Source organism: Canis lupus, chromosome 2 (genome assembly GCF_003254725.2).
Source record: "Canis lupus dingo isolate Sandy chromosome 2, ASM325472v2, whole genome shotgun sequence".
NCBI lineage: Eukaryota > Metazoa > Chordata > Mammalia > Carnivora > Canidae > Canis > Canis lupus.
In genome coordinates, this window is record NC_064244.1 from 52,492,501 (window position 1) to 52,508,784 (window position 16,284).

Below are 16,284 nucleotides of genomic sequence, written 5' to 3' on the forward strand. Positions count from 1 at the left end.
TGTATTTAAAACAATTAGCTGAATCACTGCTGCTACTTAACATCTTATTTATTGGAAAAGGTTCATTCTTTGTCATTGTGCCTGAAGCCAACATTACAAAGGAAGCAATTATCTTAAAAATAGAAGAAATAAATTGAATAATACCAACTTACAAACTTAAAATTGAAACAATCCCCTACATGTTCTTCTTGGACAGAGCTTCCCTCATCCCAAGAGATCAGTAGGTAAATGACATCCTATTTTCTCTGTTTGCACATGAATCGTGGGGGTAGGAGGGGATACAATAACATTCTTGCACCAAATAGCTTAGGCTCTCCAGTTCGTAGCTAATATATAATGAGTTTGCAACCCATGGATTTTGCAGGCTGATTCTCCATGACCTAAGGAGCCACAGTGACAGTTTCAAAGGCTACACTAATTCCTTTTTAAAATAAATGAGGGAGGGGCTGCTAAATAGGCACATTAGGAACTGAGCTATTTCCATTATCCTATTTTAAGAAAAGCACTAGACCGATGGCCTAGGTACCAGCTATTATCGACCCCTAACTTCAGAAACTCATTTACAACGAGCTTTCCATACCTATTTGGATGGGAAATGTACTATCGCTTCTCTTCTCCATGAGGCTATCAAGAAACACACTTCCAAAAATTCCCAAGGGACACATAATCATTCTTTCAAAATACCAATTTGGCTGCAGCAGCCTTCTTCACATTCGGCTAAGCAGGTCTGTGAATACTAATACAGACACCTAATGCCTTTTGGACTTTCTGGGGCTAGGAGAAACTCACCACTAGATGTAATTAGTAAGAAAGAGGAAAAAAAAAGATAACTGTCATGGACACCAAACCGAAAATATACTAACAAACAAGTATCAGCAACATGCACTGAGTCCTTTTGTGGGAAGGGGATGATTTTATTTTTTTTAAGATTTTATTTATTTATATATTTGCAAAAGAAAAAAGAGTAAGTAGGGGGAGAGACAGAGGGGAGAGAGAAGGAGAGAACCTCCAGCAGAGTCCCTGGTAAGCAGGGAGTCAGACATGGAACTTGATCCCAGGACCCTGAGATCACAACTTGAACCAAAACCAAGAGTTGGATATTTAACCTACTGAGCCATCCAGGCGCCCCAAAGGAGATGATTTTCTAATGTTCCAAAGTCATAAATTAGCAAGACTTTTAGGGGTCTGTGGAAGGAAAGGGGAGGATCCATAAGAAAAATCACAGATGCTGTTTTATATCCATGACTTTTTTTTTTTTTTTTTTTTTTACCTGCCAGCTCTTTCTTCTCAGTTAACATATCTGGTGTCTCCAATTCCCCTACAACAACAAAAGCAGCAACAAGCTTCTCAGTTCTTAGTCACAGGGTTACATACAGTGGAGTAGGAGGTCCTCGCCTGCTGTGGCCAGCGATGACTGTGTGAAGAATGTTCCAAAAGCCCAGCTCTCCCATGCTGGGTTTAAGATGGCAGAAAGCAGACCAAGGCCAGTGGGGGCCACTGGTAGAGGACTTTCCACTCTCTGAAATCTGCCTGCACCTCATCTCCCATGACCCCATCATGGGCCCTTCTGCTGAGTTCTCCCAGAAAGCCCATTCATTGCTGCCTCCAGACCCTCACTCTCCTGCCTGGGTGTTGTCTCCTCACTCCATCCTCATCTAGTCTGAACTCTTTCTTCCTGGTTCAGAGGCCTTTTCCTTTCATCTCAGCCTGCTCTGAGCTCCTCCTATGTCACTCACCTCACAGCACAGTAAGACACTGAGAAAGGGATCACATTCGTGTAACTTTTATCATGGCATATTTTTTATAATTGTTCTATTCTGCTACTGATTATTGTTGTCAATCTCTTACTATCCCTAATTCATGAATTAAACTTTATTATAGAAACGTATGCATTAAAAAAAATCATACATATAGGCTTTGGTACTATCATCCTTCCAGGTCGCCACCAAGGTTCTGGGAACACATCCCCCACAGGTAAGGGGAGACCTCCGTGACAATACTTACATAGGGATGTAGGTATGTATTGAGTATTCACTACATACTAAGGCCCATGCCAAGCAGTTCATACATATTATTTAGTTTTCCCAGCCCTCCTCATCTATTTTACATTTAGGACACTGTGGCTATAGAGCTAGTAAGTGACAGGGATGAGATTTTAACCTACTTCTGTCATCAGTGAAGCCCATCTTCTTCTCCATATTCTATATTCCATTCTCTGGGCTACCTCACAATATACTTGCATTGAACCCTTTCTATATCATTTTGTATTTTATTCTATGTGCTTATGCCCCATATACATGATAGCAGTGACTCCTTCGGTGAGTAGGGATCATGTGTTACATGTGTGTATACTCACCATTTTGTCTGCCATGGGGCTAGGCACTTAGTAGCTCCCTAATGTTTGTGAATGGATATAGGAGAAATGGATGTGCATACTTCTTCAAAGTTCTCAAAGGGTTTTACTAGAATGACCTTTCTAGACTGTGGGGCTGGAGTAGGGAGGGCAGGTGGTGGTGATGTGGGGAAAGAGCTCCCAAACAGTCATTAAATCATCATGCTTGGGTTCTCTACGGTTCTCTCAACCCCTCGGTAATAAGGGAGGCCACGTGAAACCTGGCACAGATGCGGTGCCAGAGAAATCCCCAGGATGTACCCTCTCTGCCACAAAAGCAGGGTGGCTATGGCAATCATTTTTCCTCACATTTCTCGGAGGGGCCAAGGTCACTTCAGCCAATCTGCTCCAGGACAGAACTTAAGCATTTTCCTGGGCTCCTTTGCAAAGTTTTAAATGGCTTAGTTAGATCATTGGGAACCAGTGCCAAATGAAAGTCTTTCTGATTGCCCTGCTATTAGGAGGCCACTGCATTATAAACCTTCAGAGCTTTAGCCATAAAATAATTTCAAATGCAATGTCAAGAGAAGAGTTTTAACGTGTAATAAACAAAACTAAGAAGATGCATAAAGATTAAAGGGCGGATCAACGAATGTGAATGGCATACACCTTCATCAGCTGGGTTACTTCACCTTGCTAGCCTCAGTCTCCCCACCTCCTTCATTCTCCAGTCCCCTTCTAGAGGTCACCAGAGATTCACTGATGGCCTGAGCTTCCATGTAAATATACTGTATGTTCCTAAAATCCTCCCCACTACACACACCCATTACAAATGGGTTTCATTCAGATGCTTCTGTGAGGGCAACTGATCACATTTTAAAGAAAAAAGAATGGGAGGAGAGAATGGTTTTCTGAGTTACAGGAAGCAAAGCCAGAAACAGTTCAGGCTCCTGATTCAAAATCTGCTGCTCATCCACTGAGCCACCTGCTTCCCTTTATAAGTACTTAAAAGAAAAGGGCTGTACCTCATTTCTCATCAAGGAGAGCAGTACCTTTGTAATAACTTATAAAGTGACTTGAATCAGAGAAGGACAAACATTATATGGTCTCACTCATTTGGGGAATATAAAAAATAGTGAAAGGGAATAAAGGGGAAAGGAGAGAAAATGAGTGGGAAATATCAGAGAGGGAGACAGAACATGAGACACTCCTAACTCTGGGAAACAAACAGGGGGTAGTGGAAGGGGAGGTGGGTGGGGGGACGGGGTAACTGGGTGATGGGCACTGAAGGGGGCACTTGATGGGATGAACACTGGATATTATGCTGTATGTTGGCAAATTGAACTCCAATTAAAAAAAGAAAGAAAAAATAAAATAAATTAAATAAAGTGACTTGAGAAAATCCTTTGCTATCCCAAATTACCATAATTTTCACATCAGTTATACATTAAGAATGTACTTAATGCATTTTTTAAGTGGACCAAGTGCCAGCAAAGAATACAAGACTCAATAAAGAGAAAAAAGGCCATAGTTCACACTAAATCTTCACGCCAGGCCATTTGGCCAAAACGCCCTTACTTTTTACATTCTCATATCTCTATTTCCAATGGGTCTCCTTCTCCCCTTATGGTACCCCCACGCTGTCTGCAGCCTCTTCTGGTCCCCTCTAGAAGCCAACACTTTCACCCCCTCTCCTTTCTCTGCTTGATTCTCTAACATTCCAGGGGCCAGGAAACAAGACACCCAAGCCTTTAAAATCAGGAAGAAAGTTTCAGGACTCACGGAGACCTAGGCTGCCCTTCTGAGGAAAGGACATGGGCTTGTGTCACTTGCTAGTTGGTAGGCGCTCAGCTGAGTCACAGACAGGTGAGGCTATCAGATTCCTCTCTTTCAGCCCTAGGAAGCTTTGCTCTATCTAGAAGGCAACATCATTTAGGTTTCTAGAAGGAACCCTCCTGATACCATACACTACTTCATTCTTAATCCGTGGAAAATAGTCATGGCACAGTTAAAGCATCATGCTGGAAACAGGTCATGAAGAAAGTCACCTTCTAGAAAGGCATCTCCAATGAGATTCTTCATTGTGTCTGGGGCCTTGCCAAGAAGCAGTGACCAGGTTAGTCCTACATCTAGAAATAACTGGGGGTGGGGACAGGGATCTGAGCTTGGGGACAAGAATCCCAAAGCTAACTTTTGGGGTTTTGATCACAAGCAGGATAAAGCCCTATAGAAATAACACTGGGTATTAGGAATAAAATGGTTCCTTTCTCAAGGAAACAGCTAGAAAGGAAAGCTACCAAGCTACATCCTAAAAGCCTTTTAGTCCTTTGGGACTAAATTCGAGTCATCAAAATCTCATTTCTCTGGAAATGAATTGTTCATTATAATTATTACACTCGAACCGTCCGTTATATCTGTTCCTCAAACCTCACCCATGACTTACACCCTCCAGGAAGCCTTCCATAAAGCCCTCCCCACCTTGGGTTAGGCGCTGCTCCTCTACCACCCAACACCCTGTCCTTCACCTCATCTGGAGGGTCAGCTCCATGAGAACAAGGCTTGTATCTTTTGGCTCCTAACTTCAGTACCTAGAATTGTATCTTGGGCATGGTATGTTTAAATGAAAAAGTAAATGAATGAAAGAATCTTTGCATTTTCTTAACCTAGTCTCTCCTTCCACCAAAGAGCTAATTTTGGTGCATTCTCATAATGCAGCAGAGGGCAGGGCATGGTGACATCACTCTAAGACAAAAGCACCGAGGTTGTAAGCAGATCCCAAAGAGACTATTGTCCACAGACAGCCACGGAGGTTTCTCCTTCCCCTGAGGATGATTAAAGTAGCCCGCAACCGTGTGGGTATTTTCTCAGCTTCCCACTGGGCTCGATGGACCCTGCACAGATACACTATATGTGACCTTGGAACCACATCTGCCCTTTGTTACTGGGACACAAGAGACAGGGTTGGGCTGTGTGGTGGCCTGGTCTGCGAAGCCTGGAGGGATGAGATTGATGTTCTATGCTCAAGGCTCCAAGGACAACATGAGCTGTTCTTGAGCACAGGGTGAGTGAGACCTCAGCCCCGTGGTGACCTACACAGGAATTCAAGCTCTGCACTGTGAAGTTATCGTGTACCTTTCCTAAGGTCTTAATTCAATCTTTGGTAAGGAAAAAAAAAAAAAAAGAATGACTGGCATTTTCCATTGAGGGCTCCGAGTAAAATCAGAAATACTTTCTGCTGCTGGGGGGCAGGGGTAAGAGGAGCAGCTGAACTGTAATGGGTCCTTAAACAGGCCGCACAGCCACAGGAAAAGCTATTTGGAAGGTATATTTTTATTAGTCCTTCTTTTAAAGACTTGCAAGATTTTAAAGGAACCACATGAATTCTGTTTTTAACTTGCGTAAAAGCCTGCAGTTAATTTTTATGAGAGATTTCAAATCCCTGAAAAACAGGTTTGGTAAAATCTCTGATGAGACATGAACAGCAAAGTTAGGGAGACCTCAAAAGAAAATCAAGATTTGGATATCCTTTGTATATTTTCCCTGAAAAACTGGGGTCATTTTTTTTTTGGTAAATCATATCTAAAGGATAGCAAACCATGCTTAACAACTGAATTTTAATCCTTTCATGGAAAATGCCAACCATGACTGACTTTCTACTGACCTTTAATGGGTAGGTATAAACCATCAGCCTAGTTACTTTCAGATTAAAGAGTTTTCTTAGTTTGTGATACATGATGTTGAAAGAAAACTTCATAAAACACACCATAAATTCATGTCCTCCTCCTTCATTCCTAAAAGTCTTCACCCAATTGAGATTTTCTGTTTCTATTCCTCACATCAGCAGAAGGCATGACGTGGCCAACTGAAGTCCCTCAACATACCTGAGCCCTGACTTGATCTCTGTCTATACATTAAAGTCAATTAAAGCAAACACATTTAAAAGAAATTTGGGGGGATGCCTGGGTGGCTCAGTGGTTGAGCGTCTGCCTTTGGCCCAGGGCGTGATCCCAGAATCCCAGGATCGAGTCCCACATCGGGCTCCCTGCATGGAGCCTGCTTCTCCCTCTGCCTGTGTCTCTGCCTCTCTCTCTGTCTCTCATGAATAAATAAAATCTTTAAAAAAAATTTTTTTTTCTAATTAGGCACTAGCCAGTAGTCTCCTTAGAGTCAATTAGTTATTTAACTAATGCTAATTTCCCCACAATGATCTCTGGTTTGATAGAAGTTACTGGGGAAATCAAATGATCCTCCCGACAGATTAGTGTATATAAACACATCATAAAAGGACAAGCATAAGAACTAAAGCCGGATTTTTTTTTCTCTCTCTCTCACCCTCTCCTTAGTGTGAGCCAAAAGAGTGGAAGGCCAAAATGCAGAGTCCTGGCTCCTTCTGAAGAGCCAATTCAGCACATACAGTATCTCTGCAGGTCCTTCACACCACCAGAATAAACTGTCATTCGGGAGGCCAGGACCAGCAGACTGCGTGTTGAAGAGGTGAGAATGAGGGCTCCGAGCCAGGACAGTGTCTGTGTCACAGCACTAGGCCCAAGCAGCAGTACACCAGGTAATGAAATGCTCAGGACTTGGGTCCGGTCAGATGTTGAGGCTCAGATTTCCCTCCATCACCTCCAGACCCTTGCATCCTCTGTACTTCCTACATTTGCCCACCTTCTCCACCCTGGAAGCCCAGTCCCCAAACAAGCTATATCTGGAAACTGCTTAGCTTGTGGCCAGGATGTGAAATATTTTAAACATTCTAACCCTGCAACAACAGCGATCAGTGGTTTTATTTTATGTCCACACTCAAGTGTGAGGACCAAATGTAAATAAATGTTTAATCACAACATTATTCCCAAAATGGCAGGAGGATATATTTTAAGATTTGGGAAGAAGGGGTCGTTGTTAAGCGTCTCCAAGGAATCAAGGTTGGGAGCAGGAAGTAAAGGTTGATCCGAATAAGGGATTGTGTTAGCTTCTGCTACACTGGCCACGTACACTATGGATGGGCACATGTGGGTGAATGGACAGCTTAGTCCACAGCAGAGTTTGAAAGGATAGCTGAAGGAGATGGAATTAAGCCATTATGGAAAGTACAAAAATGTTGTGGCCGTGCAGAATTTGCCATACATGAACATAGTCTCCTTTTCCAACATTTATCAAATCCATTTACATGTTTTCTCAGCTGTTTGCCTAGACAACAACAGATTCCATTAGAATCCTGGAATCCCAAAATGTCTGATACAATCCATTCCAACGATTTTCATTTGACAGATGGAAGACCTAAGGTTCAGAGAAAGCGACTTTCCCTGGATTATTGAAGTTTTCTGTTCTTCTAAGAGTTTAACAGTACAAAATGCAAAAACCTCTGTGACTTAGGGCAGGGAAGCCAGGGTAAGGTGGTGTGTTTGAATCCTGACCAATAGCATGATTTTTTTTTATAAATTTATTTTTTATTGGTGTTCAATTTTTTAACATATAGAATAACACCCAGTGCTCATCCCATCAAGTGCCCCCCTCAGTGTCCGTCACCCAGTCATCCCCACCCTCCGCCCTCCTCCCCTTCCACCACCCCTAGTTTGTTTCCCAGAGTTAGGAGTCTTCCATGTTCTGTCTCCCTTTCTGGTATTTCCCACTTATTTTTTCTCCTTTTCCCTTTATTCCCTTTATTTTTATATTCCCCAAATGAATGAGACCATATAATGTATTATGCTGAGTGAAATAAGTCAATCGGAGAAGGCCAACTGCATGATCTTTAACAATGCCACTCATTTCCCTGAACCTTAGTTTCCTAACTTCCAACTACTAGGATGATAGCACGTACCTCAGAGGGTAGTCATGAGAATTAAATGAGAAAATGTATCTAAAGCATTAAGTACAGTGCCTGGTACCTGCGAGGTGTCTATAATTATTACTGTAGTTATTACCTCTACTAATAGCATAATAATCTATGGAATCGTGAAGTCAGGAGTCAACATAAATAATATTACAACAATAATAAAACTAGAATTTGAGCATGAGCCTGGGCACTTTACTAACTGCTTTAAGTACAGTATCTAATTCCAATCCTCCCAATTCTAGCGCTAAGGAAACCTCTCCTTAGAGATGCTGTAAAATTGGTTCAAAATCTGGTAAAGATCTTCCTGAGCTCTGAACCTAGCTATCTCAGACTCCAGAATGCAGATGACTGTTCTGAAGCAAGACATTAATCATCTATAGATTAAGGAGAAATTTTTTTTAAAAAGGAAAATCTTTAATTTTATGGGTGAGGTCCTTTTCCCCATTTCCCAACTAAGAAAGGTGAAAGGCTGCATTTTAGAGCAAAATGGGCCAGTATCAATCATTTCACTTAACCGTGTCAGACTTTTATAATAAATGTTTTGGCTAAGTGTAAGGTCATTCAATGTCAGTTCGATACCCTTTAACAGGGAGCTAAAAGTCAATCTTGCCATCTTGAGATTTATCTCTGATGTACACTAAAATTGCTTGGTTTTCTATTGATTGAGCATTTGTAATACAAAAGCTTGAGAATTGGCTGCTATTTATTTGATGTGTCCCTGTATCCATTAAACTTGGAGCAGTGTTATTTGCTGTTTTAATGTGTCCTGAAGCTTCCCAAATCTGTCCTTCTTAATTGTGTGGGAAAATGTCATTTGTTTGGAAAATGGTAATCAATTGAGGGTTACTCTTTTCCCACATGTGGGTATTGGGAGATTTTATTTATGCAAGCCGTTAAGCAGGTTAACTTTACCTGCCCCATCCTTACGGATGATGTGGGAGATGGGGCACGGGTGAGGCATGCTTCTCAGGGGGTGCTCAAAGCCCTCTCAAAAGGTTGCATCTTCAGTCAAAAGGCTCACACATTACACAATGTTGGAAGAGGGTGCCTTAAATTGTGAAATCTGTGAGGGATCTCATTTTTCTGGAACTCCCTGACATCTGAGCCCTCATGCTGCTGGAAGGGGTCCAAGAGCAGCATAAAATTAGGGCTGGTCCTGTCTGAACTGAGTCCAGATCATTTCAAAGTGACTCAAGGCTGGGAAATAAATATTGAACCTAGTTAAATGTTGCTTGAGATTATGCTTGGCACTGGGTGTCCAGTCACTGATTTACTCTTTGGTTACATGGGTTATTTTGAGCTCCAATGGATATGCCAGGGGAGATGCATTCAATGGCAGCAATTATTTGCAAGCCCGGTTGCATTTCTGACACATTTAGCAGAATATAATGTAAAGATTTATGGGATGGTATTGGGTGGGTGGAGAAGACATAAAAGTCTTTGGTTTCATGCTACTTTGCATTCAGCTTCCCCACTCCTTCTCTCCTGTAGCTTACCTTTCTTGAATAAACTTTCTTCCTCTCTTTTCTTTTCTTTGGTTCATTCATTCGTTCATTCTTTCCTTCTACCTATCTTTCTCTCTCTCCTCCCTTCCTGTCTTTCTTCTTCCTTTCCTTCTTTGGACATGAACTTATAAACTACAAACAGTAAGAAGTCAGAATCAAAGAAGTCAAAAGGAAGACTTGCAATGATCTGTGTAGTTCATGCTGGCCCCTTTAAATTGCCAAAAGATGTGGGGGTAGCTATTTGGAAAAGAAATGTTTTAAATGGCCAGTTACGTATTTAATAAATAGACTTTGAAGCAAGGTACAGCCACACCCCTGCTGTGTTGACCTGTGGCATTTTCAGATTGGGACGGATGTCAGGTTTGGTACATGAGGGCCACACATGGAAGCCACGCTCAGTCCCAGCCCTCTGCCTTTCCCTCCTTTAGCAAGAGCAGATGCTCCCCAGAGCTGAGTTTGATCTTGCTGTGTGATCTGAGGCTTTGGCTGCTGTGACCAGCCCCAGGCCAGCCAGGTATTGGAGGAGCATTCTACTAAGAGCAGCCTTTAGAGTCAGCCCCACGTGGGACTTGTGATTTGCACTACGTTAACTGTTGACTGTGGACAATCGACCTAAAACTCTCTAAGCTCAGTTTATCTCTAAAATGAGGATGGTTTGAGTTCCTGCTTCACGAGGCTATTGTGAAGATTTAATGGGTTAATGCGTGTAAAGTGCTTAGTTCAGCACCTGGCATGCAGCAAACAGTAAGTGGTAGAAATTATCATAACTCTCCAAATGTCAAACCACCTCGCTTTTGGAAAGGCCTGCAGACTCTGAGCACAGATGGAACCACAGCCCTCTGCCTCTACAGACCCCAGCCCACCAATGAGGCAGCTCAAAGGCCTGGCGGGGGTGGGAATTGGGGGGCAGAGCAAGGGGGCCACCCCGGCAGTCAGGCGGAACCCCCTTCCAAGGACATACACCTATTCCTTGGGCCCTTGCCCCACACAATTTAAAGCACAGGTCTTTCTAACATGCTTATCTTTTGAAAAATTAGACACGGGACAACAGAGTATAGATTAAACCCTGTTAGGAGAAAAATCAATAAGGAATATCTGTTCAACAAAGCTCCAGACTTAGACTGTCTTCTTTCAAGAACTACTTGATCCAACTTAAATCCAGGAGCCACCCTTTGCGCGTTTGTAAGATTTTCTAGTTCCCAATGCACGTCCCCATACCTTATCTTACTTGAGCCTTCCCAAAGGTGGGTATTGTGAGCTTCACAGTAAAAATCTGATACTCAGGAGTTTCCAGTCAAGTCACTCCGCTAATACCTGGTTGAGTTCTTTCTTGACCCCAGGTCCCTAGCACTACACCAGTCCGTTTGCTCTCCGCACCCCAACCCCTACCACACTCACCACCTGGCACTCATTAGGAACATGCCCAATGCAGAGGCTCTGAAGAAGGGCACAAGCTAAATGGGGTGTAAAAAAAAAAAAAAAAAAAAAACTCCGGTTTTAAAATCTAGTCATGAATATGTACCAGATGCAAAAGGACTTTGTGGAAAGAAACAAGAGTCCAAGAATTTCTGGAGGGCCCTTCACTGGTGAGCAGCAGGAACCGGACTAGAGACGAGGGGGTGATTTCCTTTGTGAGCCAGGTGAATATACACACCGTGGTGATTTTAATGACAGTATGTCCCATAGACCTCAGACATAAAATAATAGTTTCACCAAAGGTATAAATGCATGGAGATTTTACCGAAGTAGATTAGCTCCTGCTCTCCCAGCCACAATCAATTATTTCTACCCTTCCAAATACAACCCTTGCTGAATCCCCTTGTCTTGCTCTCCCTATGCTAAGTGGGGAGGAAAGATCGGAGCTGGTCCAAAGAGCAGTGCTCACAAAGACAGGCAAGATGATCCAGTGATGTCTGTTCCCTCTCGCCTTTCCTGTCACCTGGATAATGAAGACGAACAGCGATTAATGGCTCTTGGTAACCATGTATGGACTGTTCATCAGAGAACGCATGATCTAAACCAGAGCTATGAAATGATTATTTCAACCCCCCCGCCCCCGCCAGAGCCCTGTCCCAGCCAGACCTGAATCTGCAGAGGTAGATGTGGAGGCGAGGGCCTCTGCACAGTTTCCAGAGGAGCCCGAGTCCTTGACTCTGTCATTGTAGGGAGCACAGGGGGACTATCTTTCTAGGGTATGTTCCTAAGTGGTTTTCTTTCCTCATTTTTAGCCCAGGATAACAGAGCTTCTTTCCCGTGCAGAAAACACACCCCTCCCCTCCACGTGGTGAGAGAGCGCTCAACACAACCTCTTCCTAAGCTAACGTAACTGATAGGGCTCTCTTAAGCAGCCGCTGGACTACAGCTGAGGCCAACTGGAGCATGCCCGATGACGTCCACAGATCCCAAGGTTTGATTTCGTTCATGTCTGCAGATAAATCAGCTGGGCAATTGCTGGCAGTGTTTAACTTGCCTTGGTGGGTCAGATGAGGAAGCTGTTACAAGTCCAAAGGCCACCCAGGGAGGGTTCTTGGCCTCTGCCAACAGTAAGATTCCCATGGCTGCTCTGGAGTTGACCCCACCAGCACAGAGGGAGGCCTCTGCTGGCAAGCCATCGGGTTTTCTGGACGGGGTGTGGCCTCCTGCTGTCACCAGGACACACATCTCCACTACAACCACAGACAGCTAAGGTGCCTTGGACTTTGAGTCAGGGCTGGAGGATGGCAGTCAGAACCTCCTTCCCAGGGAGCTTAGTAGGCTTCTTCCCCCACCCCCAGGTTGTTGCTCCTACTCCGGGTGCTGTGTGACAGTGAAGCGCAGGGGTTACAAGTTGGGCCACAAGGTTTGAGTCCCAGCTCTGTCCATGAGAGGTGCTGTGGGGTTAAATGACCCAACCGGCATAATGGCTTAGAACAGCACCTGAGTCAACGGGGAGTCCTCTTAGGTTTGATTCCTGCCTTCCCAGGCACTGAGCCCACCCCCTTCCCTCCCAGAGGCCGCAACCTGCCTGCCCCGTCGGGGCAGTGCTCCTGCTCTTGGCCACTCCTCCCTTTGCCCTTGGGAAACCTGCCTTCGGCTGCCTTGTGGAAAAATCCACAGCTCCGCCTGAGGATTTAGTGCACTGTCCAACAGGAGCATTTTTATTCCATAGGATGGCAAAACTTTAGCTACAAGGAACAAATTCCTAGGAGGGAATCTCAGATATTCTTGGTCTGCAGGTGGAAAACGTGCTGGAGAATAGCAAAGAATAGAGCATAGTTAAGAATAGGAAGCAGGCCAAGGCCTCATAACTTCACATTAATTTTAGGATAAGAAGAGCACACATGATGGGTTTTGTAGGGAGAGTCAAGAAGAATGGAAGAGATGATACCATGAAGTCCTTTCCAGAAAAAAATAGGGTTGACATGGACCTGGTATTCACAGATGGGGGCCAAGATGTGGATACCCTGCTGCCAGCCCTCGCTAGCCTAGGGTTACCTGGTCACCTATAGGCTCTGGAGTTTTGGTGAAGGATGAGGAAGCTAAACTTTCACTTCCTTGAGTTTTCACGTATCCAAGGGCACAGGCAACTTAGAGGCACCTTGGTAAGTCTATTCTCTGCAATTTCCTGGGACCAGCACAGCCACATCCATGACCTCTCTGTTCCTCTTTACCTCGCTTACGTCTCCTCACACATTCACACATACTCCCACCCTTACTAGGTTTGAGAGAAAGGGACTAGAGAAACACAGACTCTAGAGACAATGAGTGGCCAGGAGTTGCTGGCCCGGAGTGATCCCATGTGCCCACAGATATAGGCAAGAGCATCACCTCAGGCCCACCGCCTCGCTCTCTGCTACCAGTCTGCCATCTTGCGGGTGGACAGTGACAATCCCCTTCCATCTGAGTCCTTCTACCTCATACTCAGGTCACCATAAGCCTGTGACTGGCCATACAGGACTGAGAAGGACTGGTCAGAAGGGAATGAAGTAGAATGAGGGAATCCAGGCACCCCTGGCCCCCACCAGGTGGAACATTATCCTCTTGCAATTGTAATGTCCTCCCTGTGGTGAGGGGAGCCTCTGCCCTCTGCCCACCAAATGAGTAGCCCACCAGGGCTCCAGTTCCTGGAGGGAGAACCTTAGCCTGTTCCAACTAACTTCATGCAGCACAAAGCCCAGCCCATTTCTCTGTAGCTCTGGGCATTTAACAAATGCTTTTAATGATGATGATGCAACCCTCTCCGCCCAGATCTGTCCGGGTCCCTAAGGCATGAAATGGTCCCCTGAGAAACATATATTATCTGGAGCTTTCCCTTTTGCTTAATTATATTGTACTAATGTTCTTTTCCACAGGATTTCTCCTCCCCTGACTCCTCCACCCAAAGCCGGCTTCACTGTGGGTTGGATTTACATAAAAGACCGGCACATGATAATTGTGATGATTGATCACCGAAGTTTCCTTGGGTTCAGATTGTTTCCTAATGTGGGTCATTTTTCATCATAAAGAGTCGGCTGATAATGATGTCATTTCCATTGCTTGAATTTCGAGGCAGTGGCCACATATTAGAGTTTAACTGACTGTCTATAGGGCAGCAAAACCGTGTCGTTATCAGTTTAAAGCAGTTGCTACTTTACTTGTGGGGACAAAGCGAGAATTGGGGCCTCCTGCAACTCATCGCACAAGAGCAGGGATGCCAGGAATACAAACCTGTACCAGGAGCCGTGGGGCGGGGCGGGGGGGGGGAAGGCAGGGGAGCAAACCCGTTTTGTGTGAAGCTGCGTGGTAGGCATCAGATAAAAACAAGAATCACACTCGACAGAAAAGAAGGCACAGTGCTGATCACTGGACACCTTAAATGTCCCCCCCCGCCCCGCCCCAGTCATGTAACCGTGATCCCATGGCAAGATTAACAAGCAAGAACTGCAATCACTCATGAAGCTCTGGAATAAAAGCCACGAACCAGACGAGCCCATCAACACACCTCCCACTAAGTGACTGGGACCAGGATGGAGCTGGAATCTGACCTCCAGTTTTGCGGGTGAAATATGGATGTGAAATGAAATGATGTTCCATGCGTGCTTAAAACCAAACGCCGCACCATTAAAATTGCAGGGCCCGCAGGTCCTAAATCACTGCTGCCCTAGAAGGTTCTGTTCTCTGCCATTTGCCCCTAACCACCTTCCCACGCAGCTCTGGCTTCCCCAGCCCCTCCAGGATGTCCTGAAGATACTGGAGGTCGTCAGCTCACCCCCATGCTACCTTCCACGGCCTTTCTCACCCAACCCGACGTGGTGTCCCTCCTCTGCGCTCTTTAGTTTGAAAAATGTCTCACTTCAGAAAAATCTTAAGAAAAGTGAAATAATCTCTGCTTCCCCTAGAGTCACTGCTCGCTCCCACTGTCTCAAATTTGCTTCCTTCTCTGTACACATACATATGATCATGTCACCACTGGAGAAAGAGGGGCTTCACCTCCATGACTTCATGACACTTCCATCCCTACATACTTCAGGGTGTATCTGGAAAGAACTAACAGATTCCCTTCATTTCCACAGTCCAGTTCCCTCGTTCAAGAAATTTAACATTGAACGGCACCTAGTGGCCCAGTCACTTAAGTGTCTGCCTTCAGCTCAGGTCAGGATCCTGGGGGCCTGGGATCGAGCCCCGCATCTGGCTCCCTGCTCAGCAGAGAGTCTCCTTCTCCCTTTCCTTCTGGTCCTCTCTCCTGCTCCTACTATCAAATAAATAAAATCTTTAAAAAGAGAAAAAAAATGAGCATTGATATAATGCTATTATGTAATACTTAATTAATACTTAATTTAGCCCTCCAGTTGTCCCTATAAAGCCTTACATAGCTGATTTAAATGTGTATGTGTGTATCTATAAATATACATATACACTTAAGCTATATTTAATATAATTTAAATTATATATATATATACAATATATAATATAGATATCTATAGATATATCTCCTGGATTTAATCAAGGCTCTCCCATCACATTTAGTTGACATGTCTCTTTACTTTGGTCTCCTTTTTGCTTTGTTTTGGTTTTGCTTTGCTTTGCTTTGGTTTTGTGGTACTGGTTTGATCTTCACAGTTTCAGTACAGATTCATTCTTTTTTTTTTTTTTTAAGATTCTATTTATTTATTCATGAGAGACACAGAGAAAGAGAGAGAGGCAGAGGGAGGAGAAGCAGGTTCCAAAGGAGCCCGATGTGGAACTCAATCCTGGAACTCTAGGATCAGGCTCTGAGGCAGACGCTCAACCACTGAACCACCCGGGCATTCCCAGACTCATTATTTAAAAAAAAAAAATGTATTTCTTAATATAATGGAGATACATCAAGAGGACATCAGATCTAGCTCAAAGGAATTCCCACTAGGAAAATGGACATTATTTGAATATCAAAATGGCTAATGAGAGACATGGCTATATAAGACATTGGGGGAAAAAGAATACATTCCGATATGAAAAAAATAAATCAGAAAGAGACAGGAAAGCTCTTCATTAAAGAAGAATAATAAGTGAGGAAGGAAATTAGCAAATTACCATTTTATGACCATCATAGTAAAAATTCAGGCAAGAACCTCCTGTCCATATTTATATCTCTTCTCTCCCATAATGAAAAC

General features: G+C 44.0%; 1 long non-coding RNA gene across 4 annotated transcripts; it reads left to right on the forward strand.

Annotated features, from left to right (window-relative positions):
* The first annotated feature begins 2,249 nt into the window (after positions 1-2,249).
* On the forward strand, positions 2,250-15,357 carry LOC112660086 (uncharacterized). Of its 4 annotated transcripts, none has more exons than XR_003136694.3 (5): positions 2,250-2,318; positions 6,676-6,896; positions 11,933-12,080; positions 13,094-13,254; positions 14,005-15,194. It is a non-coding gene; the product is annotated as an uncharacterized LOC112660086 (long non-coding RNA). The 4 variants fall into 4 exon arrangements; XR_004814108.2 differs by lacking the exon at positions 2,250-2,318 and adding an exon at positions 4,093-4,448 and having other exon boundaries at positions 14,005-15,357; XR_007406914.1 differs by lacking the exon at positions 2,250-2,318 and adding an exon at positions 4,101-4,448 and having other exon boundaries at positions 6,676-6,826; positions 14,005-15,193.
* The last annotated feature ends 927 nt before the right edge of the window (positions 15,358-16,284 follow it).